We start from the raw sequence: 9844 nt of genomic DNA, 5'->3' as shown, positions 1-9844 counted from the left end.
GTCACGAATTCTTATTTGAACACATTATTTGAGCCACACTTCCTTAAACGATTAAAGCTTGGACTCCTAGTTTTGTAATACACACTCCTATGTTATAACTTGTCTATATAGTATAGCTGCGTTGAGACATCGTGTTTAGTAAAATCATTATATTACATCAGTGAAGGCTAGGAATTTTAATCTAACGAAGTTTCATCTGAATAATTAAGTTTTTAATGCATGGCAATGATCCGATGTCACCGTATATAAATTCGTCTGAGCAGTTTGTATAACTCTGTATCTACTTTGAATCGATTTATATCATTAAACCAGCGTTAAGTGATTCGAGACTATAACGTAAGATTTTTGAAACCAGGAAGTTATTTGTAAAGGTTAAGATGAGACGACGAAGGTCGCTTCTAACAATATCTTTCGCAAAAGAAAATATTCCAAACATGAAATCGAATCTGAATAATTTATTCGAAGATTGTATCGTTGCTTTGGATGATTATTTGTGTCAAATTTCGTGAAGATACCTCGTCAAATAAAAAAGTTGGGTTTGTATAGTCACATGTTTTGATTCAGAGTAGTTCAAGAAAGAACGTGGGCAAAATTTCAGAACGATATCTCAAAAACTGAGCTAATAGTTTACTTATATACAGAGGGATGGACAGAACATGGAAAAAATCAACGAAGCTCGTCTTGCGAATCATTTATATATATATCATATGCCTCCTTCTGGTTGCTACAGCTTTCTTGGCAAACTTAATATATACTGTTTGAGGTATAAAAAGGGAAAAAGTGAGGCTATTGAGAGCATCTCAACTTATATTTGCATAAATAGGAAGGATATTGACTATAAAAAATAGAGAAACTTTATTGCATTTAGAGTTTAACAGTAGTATGGATAAATTATAGAGAGGTTTGTGTGCACAAATCCCTTTAATAATTAATTCCACCTGTTCCAGTTAAATTTTAGAACAACAAAGTTCAATTTAAAAGTAAATTAAATATACATATATTCGACAGTAGTTATAAGCACTTCAATAATGAGTTGAAATGAGTAATTCCCACTCGAGACAAAGCGTTAGCAAAATTACTTAATTCGCACTGAGATAAGAATCAACAACCGACTAAATTTCCTTACAAAGTTCAACGCGAGTACGTAACTTCTGCAATTCGGACAATTAACAAGCCAAATTGCACTTTGTCAACGACAACAATAAACTTTCGAGAATTATGCAATAAAGTGACGAAGCTACTTGACAAGATCCAACAACCGAAATGACTTTATTTTGCCTCGCATTGTGACTGCATTCTGTGAATATGTCAAATAAGTTCACACTTTAATTTCCGTATGTGTGAGAGTACCTGCTGCCAGTTGTCAACTGCCAAGTGTCAGTGACAGCAACAGTAGCGGTTTAAGAGGTGAATGAAGTGAATGAATACAACAATTGCGAATGAGTAAGCCGGTAATTGCAGGAGACATAAATACTACATATTAACTACCGTATGAATAAATGAATGGGAGTGCTGAGAATGCACTTCCACATTGACATTTGCAACATTTTAAGTGGCTCTGCTTTTGTTTTTAAAATTTTTAATTACGGCAACAACAAAGTTGTTAATGTTTACTTGCGAATTAAGTGCAACTATTTGCATTGTGTCAAAAAACTGCTAAAAGCGTTGAAGTGGGGTAAGTTAAGCTTTGCGAAAGCATGAAAAAACGATTGCAGGTGATTCCTACTCAACTTCAGTGATGCACAATAAAAGTTTCGCTGACGATATGAAGAGTGACTGACCGACTTGTTCTTAAATAAGGTCAGCCATTGCACTGCGCAAAGTGGACCAAGCGGAAAAATTGCTTGTTACAAGTTTTTATTGTAATATGCAAACTAGGAAAGTGGACTTTCGAAGCTCGAAGCGGAAGCGAAAATTAGTATATTTAAATTTAAAATACTTAAAGGTAAAAACATTTTTAATTCAAAGGTATTCAACCAAGTTTTTTTAAGTTTTAAGTATCCAAATAAAAGCTTAAGTCAAAGGCTAAAGTCGGAAGAGTCGGAAGTCGATCAGAACTTATGCAAGATTCATCATAATCACCACCATCTTTGATTTTGCGGTGTTAATTTTTTCGGTTTCAGCTCATTTTTGGAACGCCTTTAATTAAATTGTTATACACAGGTTGTTTATATTTTGCAATTGGAGAACAAAAACAAATATTAATCATCCAAATCGCTTTATGGTTTTTCAAAACATTCTAACTAAAATCTATACACTTTTGGACACGTTTGAAGCTAATTTTCTAACAATCTCTTTGGCACTCTGATTGAGGTAGCTCCAAAAGATAGGTTCCATATCAGCAACAACCGCCTCTTCAGGTGTAGAAAAAACGTTGACCTTTTTGTTTATTTTAGAGTTAGGTTAGAGTGCTGATCAAAGATCGCACGTACACTGGTATACATATGTAGCTATAGAAAAAAAGAACTCCTGTGTTAAAACTTATAAATTAGTAAAACGCTTACTAGCCAATTAAATTTGCGCAGGGTTTAATTTCCACTACCGCCAGTTCGGTGGTTGTTTGAAGGTGTGAGCTTCCAAGGTGTCAAAGTCTGACCTCCCAAACCCGGGACGACCAAGATGGAAGTGTTGAGATATTTCTACCATCTTCTGTCAAACAGCTTCTGCAAATGGCGTCTGGTAAGACTCCCAACCCTACAGCATGGACGCCAATAGAGCATAATGGCCTGTCAAAATCCCACAACTATGTAGAGACCAGCCCATTTAAGGGTAAAGAGGGTCATCAGGGTCTTCTGAGATTAATCTTGAGCCAAAAAGCATTTGCGAGTGACTACGCAAGTACCGATGGTGGCCCAGCGTTGGCCAAGCTTCCACGAAACCCAACTGTTCAGTAGTAGAATACAAGAGGATGCGGTAGCACCGACCTCACATTCTACCGATAGTGGTTCTAGGGTGCCTTTCCTTGCTAGCTCATCAGCTTTGCGATTACCTGCGACTCCGCTATGGCCTCATATCAACGTTAGGTAGGTATGATTATTATAAACACGTCGGACTTCTATGAACTTGACTCACCAGTGAGCTCAATGTCTTTTTGCAATCACATACGACCGCAGTTATCGCCAAAGTACATAGCCGCAATAAAATCCTCAAGTCGCTAGGGGTCATTCCTCAACTGTGTCGATGACATCAGACAACACGGCGACCAAACTTCGGACGCAACTAACTTCCGACAAGCACTCACCGGTTTATTTAGGGTTTAGGTAAGGTGAGATTAGGTAAATAAGCTGATTCCTCATGAGGCCTCGAAAAGTGCTACTTGAACACCTAGAGACGCTTAACCGATGAGATGCTCAGAACTCCTAAGTATGCATCAGGAAGACCATTGCGTATCGACAAAAAGCCTAGAGCTCGCAAAAAATTTAAAGAGGCGGCTAATATCAATCTTACCTAAAGTATGGCAAGTGAGATGCTTCAACCGTAGTATGGTGGACAGTGGAGCTTTGACAATTGGCGTCCCCAAAAATATTTTATGTCTCTCCTTTATGTGTCCAGTTTTCGGAGTTTGATAGCAACCTTCACAGTAATGTATCTGTCGGCTATGTCCACGGATGCTATAAGTAGAATAACATTTAGTGCCATCATCGGTGTTGTACACAACTGATTCAAATTGTAACCGCTCGTTGAACTCGTTCTAGTCTCTTCTTTAGTGACTGCGACCTTAACGAACGCCCTCCACCAAACAGACGTTGCACAGAACAGCTTTGCCTTAACTATGATTTCGTAAAGTCAAAGCACTACTTTTGTTGACACCATTGCTTCGAAGATCTCTCTAAGACTCAGGCCACAGTTTTAAAGAGTCCTGGTGGGCTTTTCTCTGCTCACAGGCCGATAAGGAATACTATAAGTCCCTCAAGAAGAGACGCAGTGAGCTTTTTCAGGGTTGAGTCGAAGTTTGGAGCTTAGTTACGGGATCATTACAGTATTTTTCTGGTAGAAGTGGTTGCCATTGAGACAGCAGTAGACGTATTGCTCCGAAGTGAAGCAATATTAAGTAGCTTTGAGTTCGCTAACTGCTATTTCATTATGAGACCTGTTTGGAACCCTGATTATAGGCAAATCACTAGAAACTGTAAAGCTGATGAGCTCGCAAAAGGCAACTTTGAGAACAAGCTGGTACTCCGTTGCCCTCTCATTGACCGAGATTCACAGGTGCTCCTCTTTTAGAATAAAAAATAAAATAGCTCAGAAGACTTTCACTCTTGCGATCCGGTATGTGTAGACGAATTTTCTTAAAATTTAATGTATAATTGAAAATTATTCCCTAAAATATTCATCAGCTTCAGCAGTTGAAAACTGCAGTAGAATTTACATATTACATTTACATTTATAGAACCTTCGGATATACTTAGCTCGGTGGGTAATTGCAGTTTGGCAAGCACCGCCTACTGAATCCCACTTTTCAACCGGGAAAAAATTTTCAAAATAAACATAGAAAAATATGGTTAACGTAAAGGTATGTTAGTTGCGGGCAACACTCTCAACATTTATACGGATGGTATGAAAATTAAAGATGTAGATGCTGCGGTAATATACTGTCCCGAGTTAGGCATAAGACAGCCTTTCAAGTTGCCGTAACATAGTAGTATATTTGAAGCTGAGGTCGTGGGTATTTCGAAAGCCGCGGAGCTAGCCTCTAATGCACCTGCAGACAATTCCAGAGTCAACATCTACATAGACAGCCAAGCAGCAATCAAGTCAGTAACCTCATACCGCATGTCGACTTGGAGATTCTCAAAGGCATCGAAGGCAATGAGATAGTGGAATGTCAAGAATGGTACCCTCTCCTTTCTAGATCAAACAACATTTTATTCTTTGTGTAGATCCAGAGAAATTGAAATAACATGCCTCTTTGAGGTGTACCACTTTGGTAGTTTAAACTTGGAGATAATAGAAAATTTACCTTAGCAAATTCCCCCCCAAAAATTATTAATTATTGTGTTTCTTACCATTTCATAAAGAAGTTGACGGTTCTTCTCTCCCAGCAGCTCCGTTTTTCCGTCCCGAAGAGAACGAGAGACAAGTAAAAAGAAGCGTGGTAATCTAAAGAATCTGGTATGTAGACGAAACAATAAGAAATTTTAAGGTCCATACACCTAGGCTCTTAAGTCATACAGCTGAAATTCTGCACACGTCCGTTTCGCCCGAAGTAACTGCTTATTTGTCTGAACATACAAACTGAATGATCGGTCTAAAGTGCTTGTTTAAGAAAATTTGTATTTGTGTAGGGTATTATAGTTTCAATGCAACCGCAGTTAGCTTTTTTTCTTGTTTTTTCAAAACTACAATTTTTGTGGCATAAATATACATGAAATACTTGAAATTGAAATTTCACTGAATCCGGCATCTTATTCATTTTCATACCTACATACTCTCCCGCTCTCTCTCTAACTCAAATACCATAGTTTCCAAGCCATTGGTGCAACACCAGTACGCAACAACAACAACAACAACACATTTTTGTGCAATATTTATTGCAATTGCAGCTCCAACTTATAGCTGCCCTATCCCCTCAATCACGATCACACCCATTGTCATTTTAAAACGGTACATTAAGCGGCTAAGCCTTTATCCTTGCTTCTTTAATTATGCAGAGGACCTTTTCGACCCCTTCAGACGACATTTGACCGGCAAACAAAACAGCAAAGCCAAATGAAAATTAGGAAAATCCATTCCAATACTTACGGCAATTGCAACGGCTAACACAACAACAACAATACAAACTCAAACAGCCGTAAAGTTGGTGCAACAGCAGATGCCATTTGGGGCGAGTGCACTTTGTGCAAGTAATTTTTACAGTTCAACAATTGGAACCAATTGCCAGCAAATAGCTGCAATAACAACAAAGACAACAACATGCCGACTGCAGCTGCAATCGAAATGCAACGCAATGCAATGTCTGCTGCTACTGCATTATGCAAAAGTCATAAAATAAATTCGAAAATTGGGCGAAAAATTTGTTTGGCTCCGGCTCATATTGAGAGGTGTGTGCCGGTGCGAGAGTGTTGCCTCAAATGCAACGCAAACATATTAGCAATGCTGCCTGCCAGCTGCATTGGGTAGATGTGGCAAATTGTTCATGCAACACCGCCAAGTGGAGTCTTATGTCATTTGCGCACAGCCAGCCACTCGAAATGCCCGGCAGCTGAGGCAAGTGGCGGAGGAGGAGGGGGAGAAGGCGGTGTGCAATAAGTGGTACGGCTTGTTGTTGTTGCTGTTGGCGTTGGCGTTAGTGCATCCACAAAGGCTTTTTGTAAATTTTATCCGCAAAGTGGAAAATGTCAACATTAATTTGGTGTTTTGTTTTGTGCGAATTGTGCACAGCCGCAGAGCTACAGTGCCACAGCAGCACCACAGCCGCCACAGTCATGGCCACAATTTTAAATTAACCCCCAAAACATGTTTAGGGGTTTTCCGCACAATTGCATTCGGACGATGCGGACGAGTAAATGTGCAACGCCGCCGGCATGAACGCTGCGGCGGTTGACAGTGTGGCGGCGGTGCAATGCACCTGCCACAACTGCAGTGCAACGACTGCTGCCACACACCCACCGCCGCGCTGGCAACTGCATCGATACTACAGTTGGTTGGTAATTAAGCAATTCGTGCCGCACTGGCCAGCATTAATGCTTTTAGCTGTCGGCAATTGACTGCTGCATTGTTGCATTGCTGCACTCACTTAGCGCCCAGCAGGTGGGTGGGGATTTTGGATTTGTTTGCTAATTGAATTTCATTACACACATACACACGTACAACAGGCTTGACCAAAAATGCATTTACGCTCGCATACATGTGTGTGTGTGTGTCCGTGCCTGCAAGGTGCATTGCATGGGAGTCACATGCGCTGCAACGCTCGGCACTTTTTCCACATTTTCCACAGTTGTGCGACACTTGCCGAATATTTATTGACAATTGCTTGTGCAACATTTGTCTATGCATGCAATGGTGCCAAGTGGCACATGTAAATAATACCCAAGCAAATAAATGTGAAATGAGTGCAAGCGACATGTGGGTGGAGTGCAGGCGTTGACGGTGCCAAGTGCAACATAATAAAATATTTAAAATCAACTACGCCCATCGTCAGAACAAGTGAATGGTTTTTAAGTAACCTTTCTTAGGAAAGATTGGAGAGCAATGTGTATTTAATTGTTTTTATTTACCAAGGTTCGTACCAAGGTGCATTGAGCTTTTTAGAGGGTTAACTCCGTGCATCACTTCTGCTATATACTATATTTATACATACTTACTCCTCCGAAATTTTAACAATTTTCTTTTCTTGTGAATGTCATGATGTGAGTCTTGATATTAGGCGGCTTAGGGGAAAAACGGCGACCTTTAATTCCACTTCTGCTGGTAAATGTATGCCTTGGGTATATAAGAAGCTTTATCGTGTTTAACAGACAATTAGGCGGACACCGCAATGAAAATAAGGGAGAAAGTTAACTTCGGTTGCTACGAAGCTATAATATCTTTCACAAATATAAAAGTTTCCATACAAAAACTTAATTCTGAACCGTCAGTTTGTATAACATTTTTGTAGGCAATAATCCACGCCAATTTCATTGATCAGTATGTCAGCTATATGCTAGTGATCGGATCTGAACTGTTTTATCGGAGTATATAACATATCTGAACTTTTAAAGATACACAACATATGATATGGAACCGTGGCGAATATTAAAGACTGGCTTACGAGTACTAAGCTGCAGCTTGCAGGTGAAAAAACAGAGACAGTGCTCGTCACAAGCAGAAAAAGGCTAGAAACGATCACCTTGAACATTGATGGTTATAACGTTGTAACTCAAAATTCATTGAGGTACCTTGGTGTTATGATCGATACGACGTGTTCTGCTGGCTAAAGTTAGTCAGTCAATGCTTATGTACGCAGCTCCGAAATGGGGGACAGCCCTGCGTCAAAAAACATGAGCCAACAAGGCAAAAGCTGTGTCCAGGTTATGCGCACTTCGAATTGCCTGTTCGTTTAGAACAGTGTCGCACGAAGCGATTGCTATCATTAGTATCTTGTCTTATGCCACCAGATTAATGGCCTCTGAGTTAAGTCTGCGGTAAACAAAAGCCATGAATAAGCGCCTAACGGCTGGCGAGCGCAAAAAGGAGAGAAAGACAAGTCTCTATGAGTGGCAAAAGCAATGGAATGCGGCAGATAAAGGAAGATGGACATATATACGAATTGAGAATATACTGGCCTGGATTGACAGAGAACACGGTGAGACAGACTTCTACTTAACGCAGTTCTTATCGGGCCATGGCTGTTTCAGGGAATACTTGCGCGAATTTGGCCACGATGAAGAAACACAATGTTCCATGTACGAAAATGCCGCAGAAAACGTAGAGCACATCTTTTCTCCTGCTCGAGGTATGTATGTAGTGGTGAGAACCACCTTAGAAAAGCTAACAAATGAAAGGATGACCGACCACATAGCGAGCCACATGCTGCGATCACAGCTGGTATGGGCTAAAATGAAAGAGTGGGTCGCAATAACCCTTCGAGAACTCAAAATGAAAGAAAGGCAGCGGAGAAGCATAAGATCACATGAATAACCGCGTAGATATGATGTGAAGAGGCATTTATCGCCAAGCTGGGTCCTGCGAAATGGTGCTTAACAGCGGTCCCGCAGGTCCGCCTTAACAGCAGCTGGAGTTAAAGGTTTGGTACGTAGGCATACTGTTTCGAAAGTCCAGCATATTATTGAATACTCTGGATGTAGTCCGGAAATAGTGTACTCTAGTATACAATATTATTTGTGCTTGTTACCAGCTTTACTCGGTAGATCTTTGGAAGATTCCCCCTTCGGAAAAAAACAACCTACTCAGATCATCATGCTGATTACATTAGTATACAATTATTTTGCGACTGTGATGTGACGGGCTGTTTCTTGCTAATCTTTGAACTAAAACTCCTAATCAGTTATTTAACTGGACTCCATAAAATAAGCTCACAAGCGGTTGCATATCTTCCCGGATGCAAATGATCAAAGCTGTAGGTAGTGGCTGTGATTGCTATTAGGTTCATTAAGAAAAGTGTGATAGTGTGTGTGTGTGCTCAAAGTCGCTTCGATATATAAGGGTTTGGTGCTCCATATCTAAGAGTTTTTTGAATCAGCGGACCAGCAGTCGGATTCTATGTTAAATTTGGTAAGAAAATGATCATATGGGTAATGGGATAGTAATCAAGAACCGAATTATTAATGCCCACGGACAATTTTCGAAACATATTTTAGGCTGAGGACTGTGCCAAAGCAGTTGCGCAGATATTATGTTAGATATGATATATTAGGAAAAAGGAAATGCTGGAGAAGTAAGGTAGGTCGTCTCGGCGCAATGCATTCTAGGTAACGTTAAATGACCTGTGGCCTTCCGTGTGCGTTAGGAGTTTTAACAGCTAACGTGCTCGGATGCGATTCGGACTATGATTTCAGGACTGCTTCTGATACTTTTAGATTTGGTTGAACCCTGGACCTGTGGTAGCTGTATTCCATCAACTGAATATGTGGGCGTGACACCCTGCAGTAATGGCTGACGGGTAAGTCTTGATGCTGCCTCAGTTCCATTAAAACCTTGGCAGTGGCTGAGGTTGATATTAATCGTCTTAAATTTGTAGTGAGCTCAAAACGCTTCGCGATTCTATGAGGGGATGCACCTTAAGGAGCTTTTGGTAATTTGGTAATTCGGGTACTATGTTGTAAAGTAAGTTTCGTACTATGGGTTCCTCAACTACACCTCATTGGAATGATATAGCATATTTCAATTAAAAAATTTACGGAAA

The sequence above is a fragment of the Bactrocera tryoni genome, chromosome 5 (assembly GCF_016617805.1).
Source record: "Bactrocera tryoni isolate S06 chromosome 5, CSIRO_BtryS06_freeze2, whole genome shotgun sequence".
Classification (NCBI taxonomy): Eukaryota; Metazoa; Arthropoda; class Insecta; order Diptera; family Tephritidae; genus Bactrocera; species Bactrocera tryoni.
Note: the sequence above shows the minus strand (reverse complement) of the source record.